This window comes from Bos taurus, chromosome 21, assembly GCF_002263795.3.
Source record: "Bos taurus isolate L1 Dominette 01449 registration number 42190680 breed Hereford chromosome 21, ARS-UCD2.0, whole genome shotgun sequence".
Taxonomy (NCBI): Eukaryota; Metazoa; Chordata; class Mammalia; order Artiodactyla; family Bovidae; genus Bos; species Bos taurus.
In genome coordinates, this window is record NC_037348.1 from 474,975 (window position 1) to 484,737 (window position 9,763).

At 37.1% G+C, this 9,763-nt stretch overlaps 1 long non-coding RNA gene across 1 annotated transcript; it reads right to left on the reverse strand.

Moving 5' to 3' along the window:
* Positions 1-217: 217 nt before the first annotated feature.
* LOC132343307 (uncharacterized) lies at positions 218-8,939 on the reverse strand. The gene is made up of 3 exons (XR_009492061.1): positions 8,836-8,939; positions 7,189-7,318; positions 218-906 (listed from the first exon to the last, which is right to left on the reverse strand). It is a non-coding gene; the product is annotated as an uncharacterized lncRNA (long non-coding RNA).
* Positions 8,940-9,763: the final 824 nt, after the last annotated feature.

The following is a 9,763-nucleotide window of genomic DNA, read 5'->3' on the forward strand; positions in this document are numbered from 1 at the left end:
AAGTACTCAGTACATGAAAGATTTTCTTTTGCTATGATGATTGAAGTAATTGCTCATGAGGGTACAGTGGGCTAAATAAACATACTCCTAGTGTTTATTGATTTTATTGGTTCAGTGATTCAGAAAGCAATTTTAAAGGTTAAAAAAAAGCAGAAGTTTAAAACAATTATTGTCGATGTGAAGTGAATTAAATGTGAATTATAAAATTAAAGTGGAATTATTGTTATAGTGGTGCTTATATAATCTGATAATTCAAAGAACAAGAGGATCAACTTAAAATTTTAAAAATTGAACAAGACAACTTAAACATAATTCAAGAGGATGGTACCAGTTCTAAACCACAATATTTTCTTTTCCTCCTAGTAGTCTTGTTTTATACCAATTGGTCTTATAAATGAAAGGATTCTCTAGTGAGAATCATTCTGATAGGTCAATTTGGTGATAACTGTGATGGAAACGGAAATATTTAAAGGGAGAAACAAGTGCCCTCTTCCTTCCAGAAAACTACCAAACCAACTGCTCTAAGGGAAGTAGAGGAAACACATAAGCTGTATAGATCCAAAACGTAATTTACAATGAGGTGCATTCAAGCACATGACAGATGAACAAATTAGCCTGCAAAAATTGGTTGACTTACTTTAATTTCTCTACAAGATCCTGTCTCGCCCTTTCTTCAATCTCCCATTTATACTGCTCTACTTCACTGTGTTCTATCATATTCATTTCTATATGACTTCTGAGGTTCACTACTTCTTGCTCCAACTTCTTTTTATTCTTCTCTAGTTTTTCACATTTCTTTTGCATTCCTTTCATAGATAATAACTCCTCTCGAAGAACTTGATTTTTTGCATCCAGGTGCAGACCTTTTGAAGATGCAGTTTCCAGCTCTGCTGTAAGATCATCAATCTGCAAGAATAAAACAATACTGTTTGGTAATGAGGCAAGTGCACTGAGCACAGCCTAACTCAAACCCAGGATCAAATAGATATGATGGTATTCGTATTGTAGAATGTAGAACCAGGGATTACTCAGAGAATCAAGAAAGAAGTTCAAACCACCAAGAATCACAAAATATATTCTTCACTGTCATCATCTTTGTCACACAACATTTGCACTTGATTTTACATTCTTTTCTATTTTTTCTCCATAAAATGACTACAAGTCACCTCTTAGTAGAATGTCTCTTACTCCTTCCCCCCATCTTAATGCCCCATGTTTTAAAGAAATTTGAGGGATACTGTATTGAGTTATCTAGGGCTGAGTTAATAAACGCTTCCCAAAAGAAGATTGTGAAAATAAGACTCTCATTAATAAATCTTATAAATATGGATTCTAATCCCATGTATTTTTCTGAACTATGAATCAGATCAAATCAGATCAGATCAGTCGCTCACTCGTGTCCGACTTTTTGTGACCCCAAGAATCACAGCATGCAAGGCCTCCCTGTCCATCACCAACTCCCGGAGTTCACTCAGACTCACGTCCATTGAGCCAGTGATGCCATCCAGCCATCTCATCCTCTGTCGTCCCCTTCTCCTCTTGCCCCCAATCCCTCCCAGCATTAGAGTCTTTTCCAATGAGTCAACTCTTCACATGAGGTGGTCAAAGTACTGGAGTTTCAGCTTTAGCATCATTCCTTCCAAAGAAATCCCAGGGCTGATCTCCTTCAGAATGGACTGGTTGGATCTCCTTGCAGTCCAAGGGACTCTCAAGAGTCTTCTCCAACACCACAGTTCAAAAGCATCAATTCTTCGGCACTCAGCCTTCTTCAGAGTCCAACTCTCACATCCATACATGACCACAGGAAGGGTGGCCGAGAGGAGATACCCAGCGTCCGAGGTCAGGGCAGCGACGAGTGGAATTACCCCACGTCGGAGGTCAGGGGCGGCAGCTGGGAGGAGATACCCCATGCCCTTAGGCCCGAGGCCAGGGGCCGCGGCAGGGAAGAGCAACCCCACACCGTGGTTGCGCGGGCACAGGAGGGCCTAGAGGAGCTATCCCACATTGAAGGTCAGGAAGGGCGGCGGTGAGGAGATACCCCTTGTCCAAGGTAAGGAGTATTGACTGCGCTTTGCTGGAGCAGCTGTGAAGAGATACCCCACGCCCAAGGTAAGAGAAACCCAAGTAAAATGGTGGTGTTGCAAGAGGGCATCAGAGGGCAGACACACTGAAACCATACTCACAGAAAACTAGTCAATCTAATCACACTAGGACCACAGCCTTGTCTAACTCAATGAACTATGCATAGTTTTTGCTAATTTGAGCTGCATTCCAAAGAAAAATAATTCAAAAGGTTAAAGAAATCCCATCTCCTAATAGCTTAGTGAGATGATCCACACATTTTTCTGAACAACAATAACAACAAAAAATGCCTCATTTTTGTAACCATTTGTTACTTTTAACAGAACAGAACATACCAAACAAAACAACAAACAAAATTTGCGGGAATTTCAATAACACCGAGTTGCAAAGAACTTTCCTTTAGACAGAATGATTACTTGGTAAGTCGAAGTGAGTGGATGTGGTGGTATTGAAACTGTCTACAAATTCTTTGACACATTTCTCTGAAATGTCCTCCCCTTAAATATATGCTGGCCTCAGTAACTGATTTCTACTGGACGGAGAAACTGACTTTTGCTCTGTGCGAAAGCCCACATTTAGCATCAGTCACTATGCTGCGAAGAAGCCCAGACCACACACTGAACACCTTGTCAGTGCCCCCACTGACCGCCCCCAACTAATGCCCCATCCAAAAGCTATCTCCAACTGCCAGACATGTGCATGAACTAATCTTCAGATGACTCTGGTCCCCACCTTCACAATATCCCAGCTGATGCTGACTGGAAAAGAAACGTGCTGGCCTCATTCACTGAGCCTTGCCCCAACACAAATGTTTGAACAAAGTAAATGCTGTTTTGAGCCACTAGGCTTTGACATGGTTTATTATACAATTCGCTGGCAATAAATACCTGGCACAGATACTGATATTAAAAATGCCATTAAAAAAGAACTAAAAGATGTGAGAATGCCTTTCAACCTGGAGGTAGGTGAGATCTGAATGGATGCAGAGAGAGAAATTAAAACCCAAAGGGCTTCATGACATTGTAAATTGAATCCTGATGGCCCTTAAAGAGGCTATTGGTGACAGCATCTAGGCAAGAGAAGAAAACAACACTGAAACACAGAGGAAAGGAGACTCTTGCTATGAATCAGCTGAAAGTAACATCAATGAGAGTGATAAGCTATCAAAAAAAGGGGGGGCTATTAAATGTAAAGGAACAAGGCTCAATTATGTTTGGGTTCAATATCTGTTATCTCCTTTACAGCATCTCCACATGTTCAGTGGTCACATGATGCTAAAAGAAAGAAACAGCTTCTGGGCTAAGATCAAATCTATGGTGCTGCCAGGAAAACATGGTCTAAAGGTGAAGCCTGTAAAACCCTTCATTAAGACCCTGGAAAGACTTAAGGTGGTGCCTCAAATTCCTTTAAAGATCTTAAAGGCATACAAATTTAAAAGGCATCATCCTACAAAGCTTCACAAGAAGCCCAAGGTGCAGAGGTTCTCTTAAAAATTTAAAAGATTTGTGAGGGTAGCCTCTCCAATGACATGAACCCCAATCCAATTTTCAGGACAGTAAAAGCTTTAAAGAGAACCTTGGCAGCAAAAAAACAAAACAAAACAAAACAAAAACAAAACAAAACAAAACACTGCTTGGCCTAACAGAGACCAAGGAATACAAATGAGAATAGCCCTTTGGGATTTTCTTAGAAGTTCAATAAAGAGGAAGCTGGCTTAAGAAACATGACTCAGCTATAGACAGAGGTCATTTCTTATGAAAAGGACAGCACACAGAGCTCAGAGGGTAGAACAAAGGAGAAGCACTCCTATGGGCAGAACCAAGTCCTCATCAAAGAGCTGGCAGCACCAAACTGGACCTCAGAACTGCTATGGACTATGGTGCCTCCCGTTTCCCATTTCTGAACGGGAGAGTCTAGTCATTCAGCAGAATGGTGGGGGTGTGGGTGGCAGATAACTTGTCCCTTTAGTTATCGAGTCTTAGTACTGAGAGGGTTGTGCTCACAGGGTCACACTCTAGAAATCACACCAAGAACCCTCATCTGCTTGTGCCACCCGTACCTGATGAAGACAGTAAGACCCATACTTGAGCCTGGGCCTGACACTGTTAACAACTGAGACTTGTGAGGGAACGGGTAGGGCAAAGGGTATTTTTAATTGGGAGGAATATAAAAAATTGTGGCCAGTGAGTAACTGTGCTAGTTTTTAAATGTACCCATTCGTTTTAAAAACTTTATTCTGTAAAAAATGGTAGAATATAGGCCAAGTATAAGTGACTTGCTCCTATTGAACAGAAGATGAAAATGATGCTGTGTGAACTGCAAAGCGACAGCAGTCCTGGCCACCTTTTCCTAAGTGTAGATTTTGAACGAAACCAATGTTGTTTATTGAAGCCACTAAACTTAAAGCTGATTAGGAAAAAAAAAAGAAAAGAAAAATGGATTTTTGAAAAAGAGAAAATAAAGAAACATAACTTAAATGCAGGTAGGAACTAGTCTCCTACAAACTGGAATATAATAAAAGGTGAGATTTTTAATGACAATGTTAATGAGGAGAAGCATATAACTAGAAGGAAGACTTAAGAACTATTCATGAAGAAGTTTTTTCAGGTTCCCTTCAATTACAATTTCTTACAAATAGGCAGGTGTGACTCCTTAGAATTTATGCTCAAGTTTGAAAGCAATGGAGACTAGTAAGCAATGAGACATATGATTTGTACTATAAGAAATAACTAGAAATAGTTTAATTACCAAAATCAGACTTTTGACCTCATCTCAATTTAGTAAAATTTTAAAAGAGATGGGTAGCTTTGACTAGTTACTAATCTAGAACTCAATCTTCATTGTCCTCTCCTCAGAGAGAGAAATAAAACACCATGAGATGCCACTTCATACTTGCTAGGATGGCTATACTCACAGAGACAGGTAATGACTAGTGTTGACAGGAATGTATAGAAATAGGAACGTTTTACATACTTTGGATAAAAATATAAAATGATGCAGCCATGCTGGAAAACAGTATGGCAGGCCCTCAAAAGGTTAAACAGAGTTGCTGTGTACACAGGCTAGTAAAGTAATGCTCAAAATTCTCCAAGCCAGGCTTCAGCAATATGTGAACCATGAAATTCCTGATGTTCAAGCTGGTTTTAGAAAATGCAGAGGAACCAGAGATCAAATTGCCAATATCTGCTGGATCATGGAAAAAGCAAGAGAGTTCCAGAAAAACATCTATTTTTGCTTTATTGACTATGCGAAAGCCTTTGACTGTGTGGATCACAATAAACTGTGGAAAATTCTGAAAGAGATGGGAATACCAAACCACCTGATCTGCCTCTTGAGAAATTTGTATGCAGGTCAGGAAGCAACAGTTAGAACTGGACATGGAACAACAGACTGGTTCCAAATAGGAAAAGGAGTACGTCAAGGCTGTATATTGTCATCCTGTTTATTTAACTTATATGCAGAGTGCATCATGAGAAAAGCTGGACTGGAAGAAACACAAGCTGGAATCAAGATTGCCGGGAGAAATATCAATAACCTCAGATATGCAGATGACTCCACCTTTATGGCAGAAAGTGAAGAGGAACTAAAAAGCCTCTTGATGAAAGTGAAAGTGGAGAGTGAAAAAGTTGGCTTAAAGCTCAGCATTCAGAAAACGAAGATCATGGCATCCAGTCCCATCACTTCATGGGAAATAGATGGGGAAACAGTGGAAACACTGTCAGACTTTATTTTTCTGGGCTCCAAAATCACTGCATATGGTGACTGCAGCCATGAAATTAAAAGACGCTTACTCCTTGGAAGGAAAGTTATGACCAACCTAGATAGCATATTCAAAAGCAGAGACATCACTTTTGCAACCAAGGTTCGTCTAGTCAAGGCTATGGTTTTTCCTGTGGTCATGTATGGATGTGAGAGTTGGACTGTGAAGAAGGTTGAGCGCTGAAGAATTGATGCTTTTGAACTGTGGTGTTGGAGAAGACTCTTGAAAGTCCCTTGGACTGCAAGGAGATCCAACCAGTCCATTCTGAAGGAGATCAGCCCTGGGATTTCTTTGGAAGGAATGATGCTAAAGCTGAAACTCCAGTACTTTGGCCACCTCATGTGAAGAGTTGACTCATTGGAAAAGACTCTAATGCTGGGAGGGATTGGGGGCAGGAGGAGAAGGGGATGGTAGAGGATGAGATGGCTGGATGGCATCACTGACTCAATGGACGTGAGTCTGAGTGAACTCTGGGAGCTGGTGATAGACAGGGAGGCCTGGTGTGCTGCGATTCATGGGGTCACAAAAAGTCGGACACTACTGAGCGACTGATCTGATCTGACAGCAATTCTATTCATAACTGTTTTCCCAAAAGAAATGAAAAAATATGTTCACACCAAAACTTAGACATAAATGTGCACAGCAACATTACTGGCATTAGCCAAAAAGTAGAAACATTCCCAAAGGTCCATCAGATGATGAATGAATAAATTGAATGTGGTACATCCATACAATAGAATATTACTGAGCAATAAAATCAAGGAAATACTGATACATGTTAGATGTACCTTGAAAATTTTATGCTAAATGAAAGAAGGCAGTCACAAAGGATCCCATATTATGTGATTCCACTGACACAAAATGTCCAGAAAAGGGACATCTACAGAGTCAGGGAGTAGAGTCATGGTTTCCTCAGGCTGGGAAGATCAGGAAAGGAAAACTGGCACAGGGTTATTTTTTTGGAGGATGATGAAAATGTTCTAATGTGGTAATGTCTGTATAACTCTTTAAACACAATAAAGTTACTGAACTGTAGAGTTTAAATGAATGAACTGCATGGTATGTTCATTAGATTTCAACAAACCTGTCACCAAAAACAATGGATACTTTGGGGGTCATTAATGCTGTGCTGCTTAGCTTCAGATCACCAGCCAGGGTTCAAGACAGAGAGAGTCAAAAGTGTGCCCTTTTTATCTCAAAATGATATAGGGAAAATCTGTCTTTTTCACTGGTGTCCAACCTAAAAAAATAATAGACAAATCTGTGTTTCACTGCGGAAAGCATGGAATGATTTATATTTCCCCAAATTAAGTGATTTGGGGGTTCTAAAACTGATTAAAAATTACCTTCTGTTTTAGCATATTAATTTGAATATCCATTTCAGTTTGACTGGTTTTTAAATCTCCATGGAAACTACGCTCTCCATTTTCATATTCATTTAACTTCCTTCTTGTCATTTTTAAGAGTTTCTTAAATCTGTAGAAATGTATAGAATGAGTAAGTTCTTTAAGAGCAGATATCTAATAATTAAACAGATATATGTTCTATCAGATAAAGCAAACAAAATATAAATTATAATCCTTTCTCATTGTTCAAGTTTATATTCCTTGAAAGCATAATAACTAAATTCTAATCTTAGATAAATATTATGAAGAAAAATTTTACATTTAAATATACTGTGTGTGATATATGTAATATATGAGTTCTTATAAATAAGTTAACATCAATTTTTAGCATACTAGTGTGAAATATTAATGTATTATTAAATGTTAGTTATAAACCAGAGATCAGTATTCAAACTAAAGATGAAGAGATATTATATATGAATGTTTCTTCAAAAAACACAAGACACATTTTTTCCTACTGACCACAGCCTCTACTAAAAGAAAAGAAAGTAGATACAAAAAGCCAACAAGATTCTTACCCAAAATTGAAAAAAAAAGAAAAATCTTTGGAGCCTGAGTTAAATGGGAAATAACCCAGGCTGAGAGTTTCAGAAGAAAGGAAATGAGAAGAGAGAGCGAGGGTACCAGTCTCTTCAAGACTGTTTTAAGAGGTGTAGAAATCTTGCCCAGCACATTGTTAACAAAATGCAAAGCAATGTAGAGAAAATTAAAAGAGAAAAATGTTAATGGGAATCAGAGAAGAACCCTTTGTATCCCTCAGCATCCACAGAGGACTGGTTAAAAAAAAACCCCAACACTCTGTAGATACAAAATCCACGGATACTCAAGTTTCCCTAAGCACATCTTCCCTATACTTTCAGTCATCCCTAGATCACTTACATTATCTAATACAATGTAAATACAGTATAAACACTATGGAAATAGTTGCCAGCTTGAGACCAATCCAAGTTTTGCTTTTTGGAACTTTCTCAAATTTTTTTCCCCTGAATACTATTGATCTTGGGTTGGCTGAATCTGTAGATGATGAGAGTTAACTGCACTCAGAAAAATAAAAAAAAAAACCGAAGCAGTTTTTTATCTTACTGATCAAAACATGGTCACTAATATTATTATTCTTTAAGTTACACATAGATTTTTGTATGTACATTTTATCTAAAATTTGGGGGCAAAAAGAAAATATAAGCCAAATCAAGATACTTTTTAATGTTGTCCAACAATAACACAGGTAGGTTTTTAGATAATAAATTACTTGATTGATTACGGGAAGGAACACAATTAAAAGAAGGCAGAATTACCAAAAAAACCAAAGATACTTTGCAGAAGTAAAAATTCAGCATAATGAGGAAGAGAGTGACATTACTATATGCAGAGTCACGGTTGTTACTGTTTTAGAAATCATTACAGATAAGTATAACACTGCTTCAGTCAAAAACATTTCATATTGCACTGACTTTCCACAGTAAACCTTGAAATAGGATAGTGTGTTTAATTATGAAAATACACATAAAAATGAATCTGTATCTAAGGTTTTAAATAAAATTGTATTTTTATTAATAGTTGAGATTATCAGAAATATTAAAATCTTACCCAGTAATCTCTTTTTCTAACTCACTGTTTTTCTTCTTTTCTTGGTTCAAGCTATTTTCCAGCGATTGTTTTAATTCAATGTATTTCTTTAATTGTTCCTTTTCATCCTCAGACTTAGAAAAAAAACAAGTTTAGAAAATTATTTTTAAACACCTAGAGAGACTTATTCTTTCTTAATAATATTATTTCTCATGAGTTCACAAGTTAATATGAATTTATAGTAAACACAGTTTTTAAACCTGATTGATGCCAATAACAGATTTCAAAATTGATGACTTTTCTTAAACAACTTAAAACGATTTTTCATTTCATAATTTTTCTGGAATTTAAATTGCCAACATTTATTTGTTAAAAATAGAGACTTTTACACATAAAATACTAAATGTTAATGAAAGTTTTTATAAACACTGCCTATATTTACATTTTACTTCCTAGAGATGCTCTAAAATCATTTTCATCAATGGTTCGAGATATTTCAGGTTTTGTTAAGTCACACCTTACTAAAATAATCTTTGAAAAATTCCCATGCAACCCCCATCCCTTAAAAAAATTCCAACAAATGAAAAATACAGTCGTCCAGAAAATGGTTCTATGCAGACATAGTGTTCATTCTTAATGAAGAGAACAAACTACAATATTTAAAATAATTCATTCTCAAAAATCTCACAGAAAGATCTGGATTACAAAAGGAACTCAAAATTCTCAATCAAATCATTACTCAAATTTCTGGATGTTTGGGTACCAATGTTCAAAGCAACATTATTAACAATAGTCAGAAGGTGGAATTTCATTGACAGATGAATGAATAAACAAAATGTGGTCTATATAAAATATTGCTTTTGGATTGTCACAATTTTTAAAATTAAATTCTTACTATAAAAATCATGAATTTTATGAATTCAGTCGACTTCAATAGAGGAATCATAGT